Below are 21,986 nucleotides of genomic sequence, written 5' to 3'. Positions count from 1 at the left end.
CTTTCTCTAGATGACTCTAGCATCATAGCTCCTCCCACCTTCTGGGAGAATTCCCCCAATAAATCTTACTGGATCTTCCTGATGGCTGACCACTTGCCTAGATCTCAATCTATTACCTGACACTAGATGCCCCACCACTCCATGTTCTTGACCAGATTTTCTCTTAAACCCTTTCTGTTGTCACATACTCAGGTTGCCTTCTCTATCTTCCCTTCCCTAACTGGCTTAGCTCCTTCTTATCTTTGGGTTCCAGTCAGTCCATTGACAGAGAAATCCAGAGTATAGAGCCTTGCCCAGAGGAAGAGGAGTGGGTTTGAAATATGCAGTGTATTGGAGGGAGGAAAGGCAGCCAGGAGTTAGTATGAGAACTCTGAGACCCTACAAGTGGGCAGTTCCAACAGATGAGAGAAGGATCTTGAAAATGGAAAGAGAAGCATGTCAAGGATAAGTGTCACTGATTTTATATTTTAGTTTAGCTCCAGGATAGTCCAAGTTATAATTACCAGCCCCTAGGACATAAGAGATAGTAAATGTTTGCTGATTGCTCCAACATTGAAGCTAAGAAGAGGGAAAGTGAGAGAAAAACAACAACAATATAAAAATCAAGACTGAGTGCCCTCGTGAGCCCCAATGGAGAAAATAAAGCTGAAGGAGGTCACAGCAGAGATGGAGTGCCCCATACCAGTGTCTGTGCTATAGAGCCCTGAATATCTAGTAAGACATTTTTTTCCCTTAGATCATCTAGCATTTGGAATGAGCTATATTTTGAACAATTACCTGCCTATACGCTCACTTGTCCACAGGCACTGATCAATTCAGACATTTAGACAAATGGTCAATGTACACACAGCAATTAACAAATATTGTCCTGAGTGACTTCTATGAATCTAGAAGTGTATGAGGTGCTATGGGAGATACAGAAAAAATATAAGACATAGTCCCTGTCCTCAAGGAACTTACAATCCAATTGAGATGACTAATACTAGATAATCCTTGGGAATGGTAGGAATAGGGACAGAGAAGGTACAGGTGGGCATCTTCTCTGAAACTTCTAGTCTTAGTTGCCTAGCTACTGTGGGTTTCCCAGGGTCACCCCTGGATGTGCTGGGGCAAGACTGGAACCCAGGTCTTCCTGGTTTCAAGGCTAGCTTTCTGTCCAGTAGGCCACCATTGCCTCTTAGGCAACAATACGGTACAGAATACTATTAAGTGTTAATCTATATGGTTCAGACTTTCAGTGCTGTAGGATCTTCTTTAGGTGAGAAGCATTATTAAGACTTGAATAATCAGGAAAACTCATAAAGAAGGTGAGGTGTGAGCTAGAGATAGATAGATTTGAGGATAGATGGATGGAGGCGAGAGGGGTTATTCTAAAGCAAAAGACAACATAAGCTAAGAGATTTCCGCCCCCCCCCCATCATCATACTTGATTGGCATTTTGATATAAACTTCAAAAATAAAAAGGGATTTTTGAAATATTTTCACAGGAAGAATTTGAACAAGGCAAGGATAGATCCCTTGCTTGGACCATAGAATCATAGAATGTTAAAGTTGAAGGAGAAACAAAAGCTAGATGGCCACTTGAATGCGTGCATGGGGGAGGGGTGGTGCTGTAAAGATGATTCTATAGGTTGGCTTATGTAGCCAACTTTCAGCTCTAAAATTCTGTGAAATTCTAACCTTGGAGATAAAGTCCAACTCCCTCATTTCATTGATGAGGCAACTCAGTCCCAGAGAGGTGATGTGATTTGCCCAAATTTTCACAATTACTAAGTATAAAAATTTGATATCCTGACTCCCATTCATTCTGCTTCACCATGCTGTCTCCGAGGATAATGATATGTAGCATCTGTTCTTTACCTTCCACCCCATTCTAACTTACACCTTGGGTACCCCAGACAAGACTTCCCCAAGTTCAAAGCATTCAATGATTCCCCATAGAATCAGAACAATAGTTCATGAGCTCCCATCCATGTGTTTACCTCTAGTAGTGAATCAAAGGACATAATCCAAATGAAAGTAATTTAATGAGATAGAATAGTGAGAAAAGCAGTAATAAAATAATTCCCGTATGAACCAAAGACACACATTCCTACAAATACATACATTATCAGCAGAAATAATGGAAACACACAGGAAGCATGTCCTTACAGGCCCTCACATAATGAACACATATGACCAGGGCATATGCATGGAAGCACAGCTTTGCTTCTGATGCCGTGGAACCACTAATGTCTTCTGATGATGCCATCACTACTCCTCTTGAGCAGATTCCCTACTCTTACCATATATAATCTCTTCCTTGCTACTCTACTGAACATTATGGGGCACATGGGGTGTTCAAGGAGGACTAGCACCCCTGGTGTAAAGGCTTGCTGAGCCATTTTCAGGGCTGTTCATCCACCTTCATCTACGTGGCACTAAACTTCTCGCGGCTCCAGGAAGCTATGGCATGCACCACCAGGTTCAGGATAACCCATAGGCCTCAATACTGTCTGTGAGTTAGGGGAGTGTCTACCCCAAATATGTGAAGACTTCACCTGGTGGAATGAGCAGATGAGAACAGTCTGTTCCAATGGCCAGGAGGGCGTCTAGAGCAAGTGCTGTGGAGTGCTGAGAGGTTGCTCAGACATGGAAGATGCCAAAGTCATCCACTGCATTCCAGATCTATCCCCAGTAGTCCTGACTTTTGTCTTGCCACTGGACTTGGATGACTCTGGAAGGGAGAGTGAGGCCAACGACTTTGTGCAATTTTACCCTGAACCCAGTTACTCATAAGTCAAAACATCACCCTATAATGTCATCGGTCTTTGAAATGAAGGGCAAACAACAATTCTTTCAACAAAACTGCCAAGGACTCTCAAAATCTAGAATCCATCTAGTTACTCAATTCTAAAACTTGTTTTCCCATGCTAATGAGTGAGAGTAGAAGGCAAAAGAAGAAAACTGACTCGAGTGAAGGCCATTTGCCTTTCCCTAGTCTTTCTGAAATCCCTGCCTTTCATATGTATATACATGGCTGGCCAAGGCCATTGCCACTGATCTTGACCTTTGCTTGCCACTGGACTTTGATGACTCTGGAGAAGAGAGTAAGGCTGATGACTTTGTGCAGTTCTGCTCCACTGGCACCCAATTCACTCACAAGCCAAGACATCACGCTCATGATGTCATTGGTTCTCTTTGAGAACAAAGGACGAACAACAGCAACGTGGCTGGCAAATCTTTATAACCTTTGAGTCTGCCTTCCAACAGTATTTCTATTTCTAAATCACTATAGACTGATTGTTATTATATGCAGTGATTTTCTTCTGACAGCTTCTGGGGACATTGTTTTGTATTTCTTCCAGAGAGGGGGAAAAAGTAAAAGCAGCTTGAAGCAGCCCCAGGACAAGAAGTTTGTGTGCCCTAGACAAGGTTTGAAAAATTTTCCCCACCCACCTTGCAATAAAAAATGGTGCCTCCTGTGGATTCCTGCCACATGCCTTTCTTCCTTCCCTCCTTTGAGCTTTAACTTGAATACATGCAATTTGACTTAGTGGATCAGAGAAGAACTATCACAACATAAATATCAGCGTGCCGTGGAAGTGGGATTTTCTGTCATTGAAAATATGTGCTTCTGTAAAAAGTCGTACTAAAATCATGTCTCTCCTTGTGTCATCCTGTGTGCTGTACCCTCAAAGGCTTCCTTCCTTGACTATCGCAGGGTCTAGCTCTGGCTTGAAGGCAGGTTTGGATTTGTTATGAAATCGGGGTCCTTTAACTGGTGACGATAATCTAAGGTAGAACTCAGTCTAAATCAATAAACACTGATGGGGTTGGGAGGAGGGGCAAGGACGAAAGGGAACAAGTATTTATAAAGCATCTGCTACGTGCCAGGCACTATGTGAAACACTTTACAGATATTATCTTTTTGGTCCTTGCAAAAACCAGTGAGATGCATGCTATTATGAGTCATATTTTTTACAGTTGATGAAATTGAGGCAGACAGAGGTAAAATAACTTACCTAGGGTTCTCCAGCTAGTAAGTGTGTAAGGCTGAATTTGAATTCAGTTCTTCCTAAGTTCAGGCCTAGCACTGGATCCACTGTCTACCTAGTTCCTTCTATATTAATATTAATAATAATAATAACTTTTATGTAGGCAGCTAGGTGGCATGATGGATAAAGTGCCAGGCCTGGAGTCAGGAAGATTCATCTTCTCAAGTTCAAATATGGCCTCAGATACTTATTAGCTGTGTGACCCCAGGCAAGTCACTTAATGCTGTTTGCCTCGGTTTCCTCTTCTGTAAAATGAGCTGGAGAAGGAAATGGCAAATCACTCCAGTATCTTTGCCAAGAAAACCCAAAATGGGATCACAAAGAGTCAGACATGACTGAAAAACAACTGAACAATAATGACAAATGTGCCAGGCACTGTGCTGTTACAATTATTATCACATTTATCTGTGGATTTGACACTAGGAATGCAAAGATGAGTAGAGGAAAATTCCACTCTTCAAGAACTTAGAATCTAGGGGTTTGGGTGGAGAGAGGAAGGAAATGATTGTTGTCTTGCAAAAGACTCTTATGATTGGCTCACTATTTTGGAAGTTGAGTTTGCCTGGGGAGCACAGGAGGAAAAAGTCGTTCCATCATGAGATTTGTTGAGTGAGGACATCTCAATGAGGGTGTAGAAGTAGCAATTACTTTAGGAGTAAGAGGGACAGGAATCCAGAGTGAGCCTCAGAGCTAGAAGGGTGAAGATGATTCTAGACTTGAAGTTGAATCTGGAAGCAGAGGATGCTATAAACCTCCAAGTGGGGAGAGTCATCAGACCTTCATCCACTCACCAGGACTACCACTGCCAAGTGACCATGAACACGTCTATGGCTTGTGGTCTGGACCGTATACAGTAACTGTGGGAATCGGTAATCAGTATATGATAGTTCTGCTGGTACAAGATAGTTCGGTTCATACAAGGGAAATTCTACAGAGGTCAGCTTGTTCTTGTAACAGGGAGAGATAGTTTACCTCACTGGGGCCCACTCATGAGTTATTGCCAGAAATAAGGTCTTTGGGCTGGGGAGAGACACGATCCTAGGGCTAGGGGATGAGTACCCCATCACCTGTTATTGTTTCTGTCTTTGTATTTATGGAGTGTTAAAGATGACTAAGACCTTCTGAGCTTCAAATGGTCAGAATGAATGGTAAACTACCAGAGATTTAAGAGCTGGAGTCCCCACTGGATTTTATGACCAGCTCAGACAATGAGTAGTAAAATCCCAATTGACCTTTTTGACCCAGTTAAGTCAATAAGCATTTATTAAGTGCTTACTATACTCCAAGCATTGGGTTAAGCACTGGGGATGAAAATAAAGGGGAAAGACCAAAAACAATAGTGCCTTTTCTCAAAGAATTCATGATCTAATAGGGGAGATAATACACAAAAAGTTATGTACAAACAAGATCCAGGCAGGTTAAGTTGGAGGTAATCTGAGAGAAGGCAAGAACATCAAGAGGGATCAGGAAAACCTTTATGTAGGAGGTGAGAATTTATTTGGGACCTGGGGGAGTCCAAGGAAGCTAGGAGGCAAAGAGAAAAAGGTTTAGAATTCCAGGTATGACGGACAGCCAGTGAAAATGCAGAATCAGGTATTGGATTCTTTTGTGTGAGGAACAGCAAGAAGGCCAGTAATATTGCATCAAAGAGTGTGGGGGAATAAGATATAAGATGACTGGAATAGTAGGAAAGGGTCCTCTTCTGAAGGGACTTAAAAACTACACAGAGGATTTTATAGTTGGTCCTGTTTCAAAGGCAGCCAAGAGAGCTATAGCAATTCAGCCAGTGGCTATGCCAAAGGTAGAGGCAAACCTGCTGTAGAAAGCTCTTTAAGTCTAGGAGACAGAGATAATATAGAGGCAGAGGGAAATGGTTGTAACTTACGTTTTGGTTCTATATCTTCTCAGTAAATATCTCATTCTAAAAGAAAAAAAAAGGCTTCAATAAATGTATTGCATACACATTCTAGTCAAAGGACAGCCAGTGAAAACTTAACAGTTAAACTATGAACCGTTCTGTGACTTTTTGGCTAATCAAGTGTGAATACTTCAAATATGAAAAAATAGTTTAATTTCATAATTAGCAGAAGCAAAAAGAAAGCACAGCCAAAAGAGTAATTAATTGATCTCTGAGTTACTTTCTTCACCTAACATTTTAGGAGATATGTTTAATGCTGTTTTTAAAGAAGGCTGGGGTGAAATATCTTAATAATATGGAAAAAGAATTTTTCAGATTTAGACTAATGGTTTGAAATACATGAAAATTTAACATGAACTGGGCCAGAATTTCAACTTATATGTTACCTATCAACAAAACTCATATCTGGAGCAGTTAGATGGTACAGTGAATAGAATGAAAGACTTGAAGTCAGGAAGACCTGAGTTGAAATCTTGCCTTGGACATTTAACTGTGTGACCCTGGGCAAATAACTTAACCTCTTTGTACCTCAGTTTCCTCATCTGTAAAATGGGAATAATAATCACATTTACCTTATGGAGTTGTTGCATCTTTGTAACTAAGTGTTAGAGAGTTGCCTAGAGCACAGAGAGATTGGGTGTTTTCCCTATTCCCTACATGTTGTGACCACACAGCCTGTATGTGTTAGAGGTAAGACTTGAACCCTGGTCTCCCTGGCTCTGAGGCCTGTTCTCTAACCCATTACTTAATCTTATACATACATATACATATGCATATGGATATACATGTATTTTGCAAAGAGGGAGTTTGAAGTGAAATGGAAATCTTGTTGTAACAAGAATTTGGTAGCAGTTGTTCTTTTTTCTAACAGTGATTCAATTAGAGGTTTATGTAACTGACATATTCTAACTTTGACCAACTGCAGAGCTCCATCAGTAATTATATATTTACACACTTGGCTGGAATCTCAGCCTACTAGTCTTGGTGACTTTTCCTATTGAACACACAGGGTCTTCTATTGTTTGGGGCAGGAGGGGCAGGAAGGCTCCTGTTCTAATTAATGTTGAGTGATTTGTAGGAGACTAACCCTTTTGTTCCTTTCCTACCTTCCCAGGGTGTGGAATTCTTGTTGATGGAAGAAGCCAATGGCTTCTCTTCTCATCCCTCCAGAAGAAGGGCACTGCATGACTCCAGTCAGCCTCATTGCTCTTGAGAAAGCAACTTTCAGGACTCCTGTAGATTTTCTACAGGAAAAACAGTACATGAAGATGGAGCTGCATACATCCATTCTGCACCTGGAATAGAAAGGAAAGACCAGACTCATTACCAAGTAAAAGAGAGGCTACTTACATGGCATGCTTTAAGGATTGCCCCATAACCCCAAATACCCTGGCAAAGGGTTAGAGACTTTGCATCTTCTGGGGAAGCAATGTCTATGGTAGAAAACGTCCCAGCTTTGGATTCAGAAATCTGGGTTTGAGCCTATTCTGTCACTTACTGTCTGTGATCTGTGGACAAGTTACTAACGAGCTACTGTATGAACCCTAGATCTCTTAGGTTCTCTAGACAAAAGAAAGTTGAGCCTTTGTTTTCTCATCTGTAAAATAGGAGTTAAAATATTTATATTAACTACTACTAAGGATTTTGAAAATCAAATGAGATAAAGAATTCAAATGCACTTAGAGGAACTCATGCAAAAGTAAGTAATATACACCATGAAAGCAATAGACAAAGGAAAACAATGTGCCCAATGGCTCTAACGACATAAACAGAAAGAACAACAACAAAAAGAAACTGTATGTGGTTGAATTTTGACTAAGCTTGGCTTCCTTTGTGACCCTTCCTTCTTTGCAGAGATGTGGGAATATTGCATATTCCATCAGATCCAGTTAATGTGTTGGCTAGTTTTGCTGAATTGCCTTTTTCCCATTAAAAAAAAATTCTTTTACAAATGATGACTCAGTGAATATGGAATGTAGGGGGTGGTTATAGTTGGAAATGAAGGTGTTATGAAAACAAAAAGATAGAAATAATTTTCAGTGTGAAATCATTACAGATGAATGAATGAACATTTATTAAGTACTGCTATGTTTCAAGCACTATAGTTGATGAGGAGAGATGTTCTCCTGGTTCTCCATCTTTTGCTGTTATTCTTCTTTTCTCCCCCACTGCCTCCCTCCTGATTTGAAAATATGAGAGATCAAAGCCTGAAAAACTTTGTCTCCTTGTCTCACTGGAACCACTGCTTTTCTCTCTTGGTCTCTTCTCTTTTCTCTCCCTTCCTTCACTCTAGAATCCACTAATTACCAGGCCTATCTCCTGGCTGGGCTTTGGGGTCTCCAGCATGCATGTTCTCCAGCTGGCACTGCCCTTCTAAGTCAGCAGTGAGGAAAGGAAGATCTCAACAATGGTTACACCCACAGTAGGAGAGGATAGAAGCCTCTTTGAGGATGAAACTCCCTCTACCAATCCAGAGACAGAGAGAAAGAGACAGGAAGAAAGAGAGAGAGAGAGAGAGAGATATGCTTGGAGGACTGAGAAGTTAAAGATTTGTCCTGTTCCACATGGCCAGAATATATCAGAGCAGGACCTGAGCTTGGGTCTTTTTGGGAGGTGTTGAGAAGGGAAGTCACCTCCTGGAACTCCTTAAAGCATGCCTTGTTGGTGACACCTCTTTCACCAGCACAAGAAACAAATCCTGCTTTTCACTTTTTTTTTCTTTCTAGGGAAGAACCTTCAATAAGACTATCCCTCCCCATAACCCAGTGCCACCCAGGAGTTAGCCAGATGAAAAGAGAAACAACATGACTGCTCACTCCACTTGGATAAGCTGGGAGTCACCAACTATAATTCTTCAAGTGAGATGGAGGACCACCAGTCCTTACAATCTACAGGCGTACTGTAGAGATATTGTGGGTTCCGTTCTAGACCACTGCAATAAAGTAAATTTTGTAATAAAACGAGTCAAAAGAAATTTTTGGTTTCTCAGTACATGTAAAAGTTAAGTTTACTATATACTGTAGTCTATTAAGTCTATTAATATGCAATGGTATTATGTCTTAAAAAATCCCAATGTATATACTTTAATTTAAAAATTCACATTCAGTCATTTTCAGTCATGTTCAACTCTTTGTGACCCCATTTGGGGTTTTCTTGGCAAAGATACTGGAGTGGTTTGCCATTTCCTTCTCCAGCTCATTTTACATGAGGCAAACAGGGTTAAGTGACTTGCCCAGGGTCACACAGATAGGAAGCGTCTGAAGCCAGATTGGAACTCAGGAAGATTTTCTGATTCCAGGCCTGGCACTCTATCCACCATGCCACCCAGCTACCCTAATTACTTTATTGATGAAAAATGCTACCCATCATCTGAACCTTCAGCAAGTCATAAGCTTTGTGCTGGTGGAGGATCTTGCCTCCAATATTCTTCAATATTGTTGTGTCTCAGGGAATAGGGAGCCTCAGGAAAGGGAGAGAGATGGGGGAACAGTCAGTAGAGCAGTCAGAATATACACAATATTTATTGTTTGAGTTTGCCATCTTAGATGGGAGTGGTTCGTGGTGCCCCAAAACAATTACAATAGTAACATCAAAGAATAAAGCATTGTGATAGACCCTCCGTAAGGGACCCAGGGGCATCACGCCCCGGGGCCTCTGGCTCAGCTTCCCCTAACAGCTGTTACAACATCCTGGGTGAGATCCTCAAGGGTGGGGTGCAACATCCTGTTCTGTAAATAACCTGATCTGGCTTCCCGGCACCCCACCGGTCTCTGTTCTCTTCCCAGCACCCCTGTTTTGTAACCGGACAGTATAAATATTTCAGATAAAACCCTCGGTGGGATGGCCCCTGGGATGCACGCCTGGGGTCCGTCGCCGGCCGGCTCAAATAAACGCGCTCTCAATTAATGTCAATTGGGTGTGATGCTCTGATTTCTCTCGGGCGTCCAGTTCAGCATGAAACAATCCCGATTCCTGATGAGCTTTTGTTCTAATGGGGGAGATAATAAATACAAACAAATATATGTGTATACATAAAGCATAAACATAAAGTTAATAAATACAAATAAATATAAAGTGGTTAAATAGAAGGTAGTTTGAGACAGGGCACTAGAAGTTGGGGAGACCAGGAAAGACTTGATGTAGGATATGGTACTTAACTTGTTCTTTTAAGGAAGGGAAAGACCCTGTGAAGTAGAAGTAAGAAGAGATAGCATTCTAGTCAGGGAATTGGCCAATGCAAAGAGATGGAAGATGAGTATCATGTGTGAGTAACAGAGGGGAGGCCAATATGGCATGATCACAGAGTGGAGGAAGTGGAGTAATTTCTAAAGAGCCTGGAAAAATGGGTTGGGGTCAGGTTAGGTAGGGATTTAAAAGCTAAATACCGCAGAGGACTTTCTAGTTTATCCTAGAGGTAATAGGGAGCAACTAGAGATGTTTGAGTAGGGGAATCACATGGATACATATATTCTTAAGAATAATTACTTTGGTAGCAGAGTGTAGGATTGACTGGGTTGGGGAGAGACTTGAGACATAGAAAAATTAGAAGGCTATTGCAAGAATCTAGGTAAGAGGTGATGATGAAGTGAACTAATAATAATAGCTAGTATTTATATAGCATGTAAAGGTTTGTAAAGTGCTTCGCAAATGTCTCATTTGATCTGCACAACCCTGGGATGTAACTGCTATTACAGTTGAGGAAACCAAGGCAGACATAGGTTAAGAGACTTGTTTATGGCCAAACAACTAGCTAATAATTGTCCGAGGCTGGATTTGAATTCAGGTCTTCCTGACTCCAGATCCAATACTCTATTCACTGCATTACCTAGCTGCCTAAGGTGGCAAATTCCTAGCTTTGTAAGTAAAGAGACACAGTCAGATACAAAGAGACACAGTGAAGGTAGAAATGGCAAGATTTGGTAATGTATTGAATATGTGGGGAACTGTGAGATGTTGAGGATGATGCCAAAAATGACAAACCTGGGACACTGGAAAGATGGTAGTGTTTTCAACAGAAAAAAAAAAAGAAGCTTGGAAGGGGGGCAGATTTAGGAGGAAAGATGAGTTTTAGACAATGTTGAGTTTGAGATATCTCTGGGACAGCCAGTTTGGAAAATAAAATAATCAATTAGTGATGAAGGACAAAAGTTTTGGAGGAAAGGTCTGGGGCTGTTATAGATGGATCTGGATGTCATTGGCACTGAAATGTTAGATTATGTTAATTTAGAGCTTTGGCCAGGACTGGTCACACAGGTTAGTAGAATAAGCAGTGGCCTGATGGTGTGACTTAAAAGGCCTTTTCAATCCCAGTGCCCCCAGGTATCTACCCCATCCCTACTGAAATTGTCTGAAATTCCATTCCCAGCAATGAATTCATTTGGGCTCTCTTACTACTAAAATGCAAATATTTCTGGGATAAGTAACCCCTTAAATTGATTCTCCCTGGGGCATTAGTGACCCATCAGAAAAAAAAAATCTACTAAGGAGAGAGACTGAGGCATTAGAGAAGAAGGAGATTAGAAGGTAAGATCTTTAAAAGGGGACAAATGTTTGCATAACAGGGAGGATAGAAGTACCAAAAACAGTTTTTACTTGCTTAATAGTCCCTCCATAGCTATTGTTTCTCATCCCCAATTAGCTAGAGGGCAAGACCAGGGCTGCAAAGTCCATTCAGGCTAACCCTACCCTTAGCTTGCATTAGATACTTAATGAAAAGTCTAAGTGTTTCGTACATTTTTCTCTAACCTTTAAGTTTCTTTGTAAGTAGATTTTATTTTCTAAACCAACATTTTCCTCTTCTGTTGAAGCAAAATTCCTAGTAATATCTTGATCCCTATGAAAGCACTTAGTAGCCCAGGGAAATGCATAAAAATGTAGCAATTCTGTTTTCTTAATGGTCAAAGTCAGGGTTAAAAGTACACATTAAATGGAATTGTTCCATCTAATCCAAGAGCTCTCACATCTTACAGAATTAATTCCTTAAATCTAACTCCAATTTAAATCTGTTTTCTCTGTGCCATATTGATTGAACATACCCTCTGAGCTAAATGATACTTGTGCAATGTATTTCCTGGATGAGCACAATAATCAATATTACTAGCAATTCTTAATACTTTTATTTCTGTATAGTGATTACAAGATAGAGAAATGTAATGGACAGTATGAAGTTCATAAGATTATAAGGAAGAAAACAAGCATTTGTTAAATCCCTATTATGTGCTGGACTTTACAGATATCTCATTTGATTATCACAACAACCCTGTGAGGAAGGTACTATTATGATTCCCGTTTTACAGTTGAGAAAACTGAGGCAAATAAAAGTTAAGTGACTTGCCCAGGGTCACACATCTAGTAAGTACTTGAGGCCACAGTTGAACTCAGATCTTCCTGATTCCAAGCTCAACATTCTCTCCATCCTGCCACATAGTTGTCTCATAACATTTGGAGCTAAAGATGATTGGCTCCAGAGTCAGTAACATTTGCCGTACATAACTAAGAACCTAGATTTGCTTTCACCTCTAATGTTTACTACATATATAACCTTAAGCAAGTCACTTAGCCTCTCTATGCCTCCATTTCCTCATGCAAAAGAAGAGATTTGGATGGATATTCCTACAGTGGAAAGAATAGTGGCTCTGAAGTCAGAGAATCTGGGCTCAAATTCTACCTCTGACAACCTATGTGACTTTGGACAAGTCATTTAACTTTCCTGAGACTCAATTTGCTTCTTAGTAAAATGAGGTACTAGATGATTTCTGGGGTCCCTTCCAGATCTAGATTTATAATCCTAAAATAATGGTATCAAAATAAACTTTGGGGACCATCTACTTCAACCTGTACCTGATTTAGAATCCTCTCTGCAACACACCCAATAAGTGGTTAGCCACTCTCTGCTTAAGGACCTCAGGAAGAATCTACTACCTCCCTGAAGGTATCCCATCTCCACTTTGAAATAACTCCAATTAATAGAGAGTTTGAGAGGTTAAATGACTGGCACATGGTAATTTAGCTAGTTAAATGGTCAGGTCTTCCTGACTCCAAATCTACTGCTCTATCTTCTATGCCATGTTACTTATCAACCCCTTCAGTTTTTCAACACATCCTCATATGGCAGAATCTTCACCATCCTGGTTGCCCTTCTACGGATATTCTCCAGTGTATCCTTCCCAAAATTTGGCTTCAAGAACTGAGTATAGTACTCCAGAAGTGGTCTGACTAGGGAAGAGTATAGTGGGATAATTAACTCTTTCTCCCTAGAAGGTATGTCTCTCTTAATGAAGCCTACAATCTCATCAGCTTTCTTGGCATATCACACTGTTGATTCATATTAAGCTTACAATGCGCTAAAATCCCTAGACATTTTTCAGATAGCCTGCTATCTAATCATACCTCTCCCATCTCCTATTAGGTTCAAAAACTGAACTTTACGAGTATAAGACTTTACCATTATCCACAATAAATTTTATCTTACTTGATTCAGTTCAATGCTCCAGCCTTTCAAGATGTTTTTGAAACCTGACTCATTTAGTGTATTAAGTATTTGTGTATTCTGCAAATTTCATAATCATGCCTCACACATCTTTATCCAGGTCATTGCTTAAAAGATTGAACAGCACAGGGCCAATCCTCTAGAGACCTCCTTCCAGGTTGACATTGAATAATTAATGACTACCCTTTAGTTTTAGTCATTCAACTAATAAGCTAAGTATAATATCATCTAACCCAGGGGTTCTTAATCTAGAATCCATGCATCCATTTCAGGGGATCCATTAACTTTAATAGGAAAAATTACATTTTCATTTTTGCTAACTTCTAACTGAAATTTTGCATTTCCTTCAATTATGAATATAGGGAACAAAACATGATAATGAGAAAGGGGTTTACCAGATTGCCAAAGGGTTCTATAATTCAGAAAAGTTAAGAACTTATCTAGCCTGAATCCCTCCATCTTCTCCACAAGAAAAACATAACCTATTTTGTTAAATTCTTTGCTAAAATCGAGGGAAACTGTTTCTATAACCTTATCCTCATCCACCAGCTTAGCAACCCTACAAAAAAGGAAATAAAGTTAGTCTGGCATGTTCTCAATAAAGCTATACTCCCTCTTTGAAACCACTGCTTCCTTTTTAAAATGCTCACTAACCATCCTTTTGAGAATAAATGGTAAAATTTGTCCAGGAATGGAAATTAAACTCTTTGGCCTATTGTTGGTAGATATCTGCTCTCTTGGCTTTTTTAAATAAAAATTTGGTCATTTGCCCTTCTCAGGTAATACCTCTCCCATTTTCTATGATATTTCAGAATTCAATGACAGTGGCCTAGCAATTATCTGCCATTTCTTTCAGTACCCAAGGATGTAGTTCATTTGAGTCAGATGATTTTAATTCATCAAGGAGATCTCAGCACTCTCATATTTAATCCATGTTGGTCTGGTTGGGTAACATGGAATCTTGATGCAATCCTGGCTCCAACATCACCAGGTTTCAAGCCCCCAGTCCCATGGGAATCACTTCTAGCACTGGAAACTGAGGACAAACAACACAGAACAGAAACAAACACTCCACGCAGATTTCTTGGTGCCATGGTAAAATACAGGGAGCAGAGGAAGGAGGGTCCTTTCCCTCTCACTGGGTTGGTTCATAATGTCCGTGCTGGACACAGCAGCTAAGAGTTGCCCAAAGGAGTGCAGCAGAGAGATTGATAGAAATGATTTCAACTGAAAAAAGGGTGAATGGATTAGCGTCAGTGTCACCAATTTTAAAGACAAAGGCAACAAATAAATAAAATAAAAAAGACACAGGCAACTAATAAATATACACCCATCCATGTGGTAGGGGACTCAGGCCTCCATGTTATCCAAACTGGGCACGCCCAGGTCATCCTGGATTGTACATATTATCTGCTTACTTATCTTGTGAATCAACTCCCTATGACCTACCTTGATCTTTCTCTTTTCTGCCATCTAGTTCCAAATGTCCAACATATATTTGGTAAAGTGGGACTGGGGCTAGGTAAGGAAACGTGGGAATCACCTGCATTTAAGTATGCTAATTGAATCCATGAGATTTAATAAGACCATTAAGTGAGAAGGTATATAGAGAAAAGAGGGCCCAGGACCCACAGTGATTGGGCATGACATGAATGAAGATTCAGCAAAACAGAAGCACAAGAATAAATGAACTTTGTGTACATATAGATAACTCAGGTAAGTCATGAAACCAGTGGCTTTCACGTATCATCATCAATTTCTTCAAGTAGTGGGAACTATTGATAATCATCTGAATTCAGCTATATTCTCAACATTTTATAGGAATTAGAGAGCAAGTTTCTGCCCTAATGGCTCAAAATCCAGATTAGCTAGACAGAGTCATTATCTAAAGAGCTACTTCCATCTAAATTATTTATTATTAGCCTATTTTGTACTTCTTTCCAACCTGTCACTGATTTCAGAGCAACCATCTTCCCCTTTTTGGGGCCCTCTGCCTCTCCCATTCAGCTTGAGTATTTCTGGGTTTGACACTTGAGATCCATTAATTCTTTTAATGTATTAATTAATATGTCCCAATACACTGCAAGGTTCACCTGAATTATTAACCTCAAGTAGGAAATGTAATGAAGTTTGTAACTAACAAATCAATTCAGTTTGCCAATCTCTGCATTCTAAGTCTTTCGGGGAAATGAACTTGAACATGTTGTGCTTAATTAGAGTATAAATATTTGGGTTTAATAGCACTAGCAATGAAGCTAATAGAAAAGAAGAAGCTGTCTCTTTTATAGATCTAATAGAAGAACATCCCGTTGATCTAGAACAATAACCCTAAATATAGTGTCTTACTATCTGACCAAAAGAAAAGGATTTTTTTTCAATCAAATTATATTTATTAATTGCTTTATAGAAAAGTCTAGTGAGGGAGTTGACATTTTAATTACTGAAATGTGAAAATGAGATTTCCAATTATTGGAACATTTCATTTTACCTTGATAGTGGGTCCCTATTAGCAGAGCTAAATCACTCATGGTGGACAAATTATCCTTGGGTAGCAGAAGCTTAACTGCTAATGAATTTTTGGCCTTTCTCTAGAAAACCCTGAAAATGCAATCATCCCAGAGTCATCAAAATGAAATTAGACCACCAAAATCTCAAAATGATAGAATTTCAGCACCTATCTGCATTATAAATAGAGATCTCCCAGAATCTTTGGAAGAAAAAAGGAATTTCTAGAGATCATCTAGTCCACTGAAGGAAATAAATATAGCTAGGGAAATATAAACTTGATTTTGGCTTTTGTAAAACCACAGGTAAACAAAATTTAAGACTATGAAAACCGAGCACAACTCCAGGCTCTTTGAGCTAGCAATTGAAAACATGGCAATGAATGATGCAAAGGTAAATATAATGGAAGGAACACATTCAGGAGTCAGAGGACCTTGATTCAAATCCCACCCCTGAAGCTCATCACCTTTGTGACCTTGGGCAAATCCCTTAACTTGCCTGGGCTTTCATTTCTTCATTTGTAAAGTATAAGGGGCTGGACTAGATCTTCTCTTGAGTTCTTTCCATCTAGAGCTAGGATTCTACAATCCTACAGCAGATATGCACAGTCCCTCACTTGAAGTATCTCAGTAGGGCTGAATCCAACATCTGTGATGGGGCTGTGACTTGTAATGTCACTACCTCTTCACTAGTGCACTTGATAAAGAGGTGATTTTCATCTACAAGCTGCATACTCCACAGTGCAACCGTCCTAGCTGATCAAAATATTGGAAGAAGCCATGCCTCTTGGCCATGGCACTGTCATCCAGCCCTGCCCAGCAGAATACCAATAGTTGGTGCTATAGGGAATTAATTAATGAATTAATTAATGAAAGACTCCTTATAGGGGTTGACCATGCCTGTTTGGCTATCTCCCTGTACCTCAGCGTAGACAGCTGATAGGGTGAGCAGGTCATCCTCATAGCAGAATCAACCAGTGGTATGCCCATCAATAAAGGTGCCCTCAGGAGTGACCTGGAAGAGAAGAATGGTCTGCTGCTGTACTGAAAGAATAGTTATGTCCTTGTATGAGTTTTTTGTATCTGTTCTTATATAAGTATAGCCCTTAATTGTGGGATAAGATCACTTTATCTCATTTGAATGTGTAGGTGTCATCACAACTGGCCAGTGTGAAGATCAAAGATATGAAGGGACTAGTCCTCCAAAGGGGAGCAGGAATTTGGTGTCACTGACTCATTGTTGTGATATACTTCATAAAAAGGAGGTTCTTCAGAGAGCTGAACCCACAATGACACAACGGTAGTCATCTGTGAAGAGGCCACACTCACAATTTAGGTGTTCGCCATTAGCAGCTACATTGGTGATATGCAACAAGATGAAGAAGTGTTCAAATAGTTGGCCTCAGATGCTGACTGCTCTCTGGTCATTGCCATTGGCCAAAATTTCACCTCCACAACCCTGAAGTAGGTCTTCTGCTGCTTAGCAGCCCTGGTACTCATAAATCTCCAGTGATGGCTGGTCTGAAGAAAAGGCAATAAAATAGTGTCCATCAGGTGAAAGTTTTCGCAGGAAGCAAGGTGGTTTTTCCACATTACCGTGGTGAAGTTGGGGAAGATGTCCTAGAGGAATTCTTGAACCTAGTGCCAGTGAGTACCAGCTTTGCCTGACCTGATGCATGGATGCTCCAAGCAGTGGATAACATTTTGGTTCTGGATTATTTGAGGTTTGATTGTTGGGACATCATGATGCTTCATTGCAGCATCTTATTTCCATCCATCCCACACCCTGCATCGTGCTGTGCTCACGGGACCAGGGTGAGGGGATTCCCAGGCTGACATCTCCATGTCAGTCATGTATCTTTGAAGGAAAACCGATGCAGCAGTAGAAGACATTGCATTCAGTAGGAAGCAGAAACACACACATATGCTCTGGACAGACACAGACAGCAAAATTGTTAACTGAGAGAGGAAGCAGCTCTAAGGAGCTAGTCCTGGCAATGAGTCATCCTATGGTAAGAAGTAGATCCTGGGACCCTAGCTGAGCAACCCATTGAGCAGAGATGGTGCACCCAAGGGGAGCCTTGTGAGTACTCTGTGATGAGAGAAGTCTTCCAGGCTCTGAAATAACGGCGATTGTGCATTACCTTTGCTGCATGTATATCTTACACATGTGACTCACTACCATTCTACTCTAAGTTTATGCCCACTCTTTCCATGGGTACTGGGTGTATTTGCAGTTAAGTTCACTCCCAGTTTATTGGGAAAAGATTTTCTATCTATTGTTTTTGTTAATACCATTTGAGTAAATGCCTATATCAGGAAATAATTGAGTCTACTGGCTGACAATTACTAGGAAGCATAGGAGGGAAGAATGTAGCAGGGTAGCAGGGTAGCGAAGAATGAATTCTAGGGTTAGTACAGAACCCAAGGTAGCAGCCAAGGTCTGGGGAGCCAACCTACAAATCTGCAAGTACAAATTGGGAGGCAGCTGCCAAAGAGATAGGGAGAATATATGACTTTGGGCACACAGCTAAGATAAAAATACTTTCTATGATAAAATCTATAAGAACCAATAGCAGGTAAGCCTGTGGGCTGATAATCAGAGCTGGGCGCTTGCTTCTGCTCAAAATGAGACAGTGAGCAATTTGGTTCACATATTCCACAAACATTCCAATTGTGTGATTCCAATGTGTGATTATGCAAGCCCCCTTTCTCCCATGGCATTGGGAAATCTCTCCCTTTTGTTCATTTATTTGGGTTTTTATATCTTCCTTGGAGCCAACCTCTTTGGTACTAGGATGAGGGAGCAGTGCACATATCTGTGTTTCTTCAGTTATCTGAGATCCTTCATACTCCCAGCTTTGTAGCATCTACAAGTTTGATAAGCATGCTATTCATGCACCACTCTTCCAAATTCCCCTATTATTGTTCCACCATCCTTCCAGTCACCCATCTCCGTATCATCTTTGACTCTCACTCTCCCTTGTCCCACAAATCCCAATTATTTGCCAAATCTTGTGGTTTCTACCTCCAACACCTCACTCTAGCATTTCTCTCTTCCTTTTTACTCATACAATCATCATCTTAGTTCAGCCCCTCCTTATCTCTCATCTAGACTGTGGCAGTAACCTTCTGACTAGTCTCTTGCTTCAAGTTGTACCCCACTTCAGTCCCTCCTCTATACAGTTGCCAAAATGATCTCCCAAAGTACTGACCAGGTCATTCCTCTACTCAAATGCCAATAGTTCCCAATTGGCTCTAGGATCATTTTTTTTTATCTTAATCTCATCCTTTTAACATTTATATTTTGTTATTTTATGCACATTTTACAACCTACATAATTATTAGTACAGTAATACATAAACAGTATAATTTATAAAAAAGTAATGATACACAAATTGGGGAAGGGCACATGTTCAAAAATATTACCAATAAGGATGTGTGATTAAAAAAAATTGGAGATCACTACTATAAACCTCTACTTTAGAACTGAAAGAATTTAAAGGGGGGAAGGGCAGATAAGCAGATAATACGCAGCATTGACCTCAAATAATTCAGTCCCCCCAAATCTCCTCATCTCTTTTCTCCCATGAATCTATACCCAATACTGGTTTTCTGTCCCCATTCATTGCTGTGCTAATGTTGACTGGATAATGAGACTGAATGAATTCATTTCAGTAATAGATACTTTCAAATGATTGGTCAAGATTGACTTGCTTTAAGTGCCTTGTGAAACAGGGAGTTGAACAATTCCTCTTGTGGAGGAGGAAGTAGGGTTAAAGATTATTGATCCCAGATTAGACGGTGAGTTCAAGTGGAAGCTGATCAAAGGTCAATGTGCCTTGAGATCTCTACAAAGTCCTCTTCCAGTGCCTCATGTTGTCATGAAGGCACTTCTAGCTTCCTGGATTGTATTCATGGGCTCATCCCATTCAACAAGTAATGGGACAGAAGTTCTGGCAGGTTCTGCCAAGCTAGAAAGGCCATCCTTGCAGCAGTTGAGCTAGTCTTCAGTCTAAGTTAGAACATGTTCATCACTACCAGTTTGGCTACTGGGTGATGAACTCTTTGGTCATTGTAACCTGTGAAACAAAGAAAAATAAAAATTAGCTGTTAGTCCTGGGCTACCCTCTTCCATTTCTGCAATCGCAGTGGAAAATAGGGTGACAAAATTTTTTTTTGTTACCATCTATAAACATCAGCTTAGTTGTAGATATTTTTAATAGGAGGTCTTTGTACAATGACCAGTGAATGGCCATGCTGTACATCAGTAATGACATTCTCATGGCAAAGAGAAGCCTGAAGCCAAAAGGAAGTTTTAACTAAATGGATGGAAGAGTGGCTCGCAGATTCACCTTTGAGAAGGAAGCAAAAGGTAAATAAGGCAGTAAGATTAGACTGTAAGCTCCTTGAGGGCAGGGACTGTCTTTTGACTCTTTTTTGTATTCCAGGACCTAGAAAAGTACCTGTACATAGTAGGCACTTAATAAATGTTTATTGATTAAGAAACACATCATGGGACACTTGATCTTTGAAGCAATGTGGTAGAGAGGATAAAGGATTGGTTTTGGAGTCAGAAAGACCTGGTTTCAAATCCTTCCTCAGAAACTTACTATCTTTGTAAGAGAATTATATGAAACCAAGGATTTGGACTGGAAGAGCCTGAGAGGCCTCCTGGTCCAATGCCAACATTTCCTCAGAGCAGGAAAGTGAGGCCTGGTCAAATTAAGTGGCTTGTCTAAGATCACACAGCTTAAGCTCTCTGAATCTTTTTCTTCATCAGCAAAAATGGAGCTAATAATAGCACATCCCTCATAGGGTTGTTGTGATATAATGTTTATTAAGCTCATAGATGTTTAAATGTGCATCATGCAATGCACATAATAACCACAAGCAAAAAGAGCACCAGGAATGCAATTTCAGTTTACGCTCCAATATGTTGCAGATGGTGAAGCAGTTCTAAAAAGTGAAGAAAATGACAACACACTCCAAACCAAGGAAATATATTGTGACTCTCTGTTACATCAATAGAAAGGTTGAATACAGAAGAATGACAAAATTGTTGTTGTCAAATATGGCTCAGATTTCAGAAACAAAAGAGGACAAAGGTTTTAGACCACTCAAAAGGCTCGCACCTACAGGCATCATGAATTCTTTCTTCTGGACTTGAGTAAGAAGGCACCGATCAGGAGAGAACCAAAATAACATAAAAATGAAACTGACCTTACTTATCAGACAGTAAACAAATGGAGGGAGTCACTCCAAAGTCAGCTTCCTGTATACAGAAAGACCATTCACTAACCTTCAGATTGAATGTTGATTTTTTCAGTTGTTTTTCAGTCATATCTGACTCTTTGTGACCCCATTTGGGATTTTCTTGGCAAAAATACCAGAGTGATTTGTCGCTTCCTTCTCCAGGTCATTTTACAGATGAGAAAGCTGAGGCAAGCAGGGTTAAGTGACTTGGCCAGGGTCATATAGCTAATAAGTTTCTGAGGCCAGATTTGTCTTCCTGATGAGTCTTCCTGACTCCATGCCCAGCACTCCATCCACTGCACCACCTAGCTGCCCATTAGTTTTTTACTTTTTCCCTAAATTAAAGACGAGAAGAAAACAATGCCTTTTCGCCCCTTCCATTTCCCATGTTGTAGCACCGACCACTTTCAGAAGTCAAGATTGTGAACGTGGGTAACTAGAGGGGTGGTGACGTTCTTCTCAAGAAACTTGTGGGATTAGGTTGAAAAGGAAAAAATGATGACTTTATCTACAACCTCTGTTTGTTTTTTTCACATATGAGATTTGCCTTTCTGTTTGTTAGAGAAAGAGTAACGGTAATTTGTATTATCTATTACCCTAATTTCATTTTTTGTCTCATCATAACTATTTTCTATGGGAGATGACATTAATTAATTCTGGTTTCATCTATCAGGTACTTTAATTCCTACTTCAGTCCTATAAATCAAATAAAAACATTATGCATCTAATTTTGGAATAATTACCTGGAGTGATAAAGGAGACCACAAGTCTAAGGCAGCTTC

General features: G+C 40.2%; 1 pseudogene; it reads right to left on the bottom strand.

The window, feature by feature from the left end:
* Nucleotides 1-14,343: 14,343 nt before the first annotated feature.
* LOC114033731 lies at nucleotides 14,344-17,703 on the bottom strand (annotated as a pseudogene).
* Between the last annotated feature and the right edge of the window lie 4,283 nt (nucleotides 17,704-21,986).

Source organism: Vombatus ursinus, unplaced genomic scaffold (genome assembly GCF_900497805.2).
Source record: "Vombatus ursinus unplaced genomic scaffold, bare-nosed wombat genome assembly UNPS02007344.1, whole genome shotgun sequence".
Classification (NCBI taxonomy): Eukaryota; Metazoa; Chordata; class Mammalia; order Diprotodontia; family Vombatidae; genus Vombatus; species Vombatus ursinus.
The sequence above is the reverse complement of the archived record's forward strand: the minus strand, read 5'-3'. Positions and strand labels throughout refer to the sequence as shown.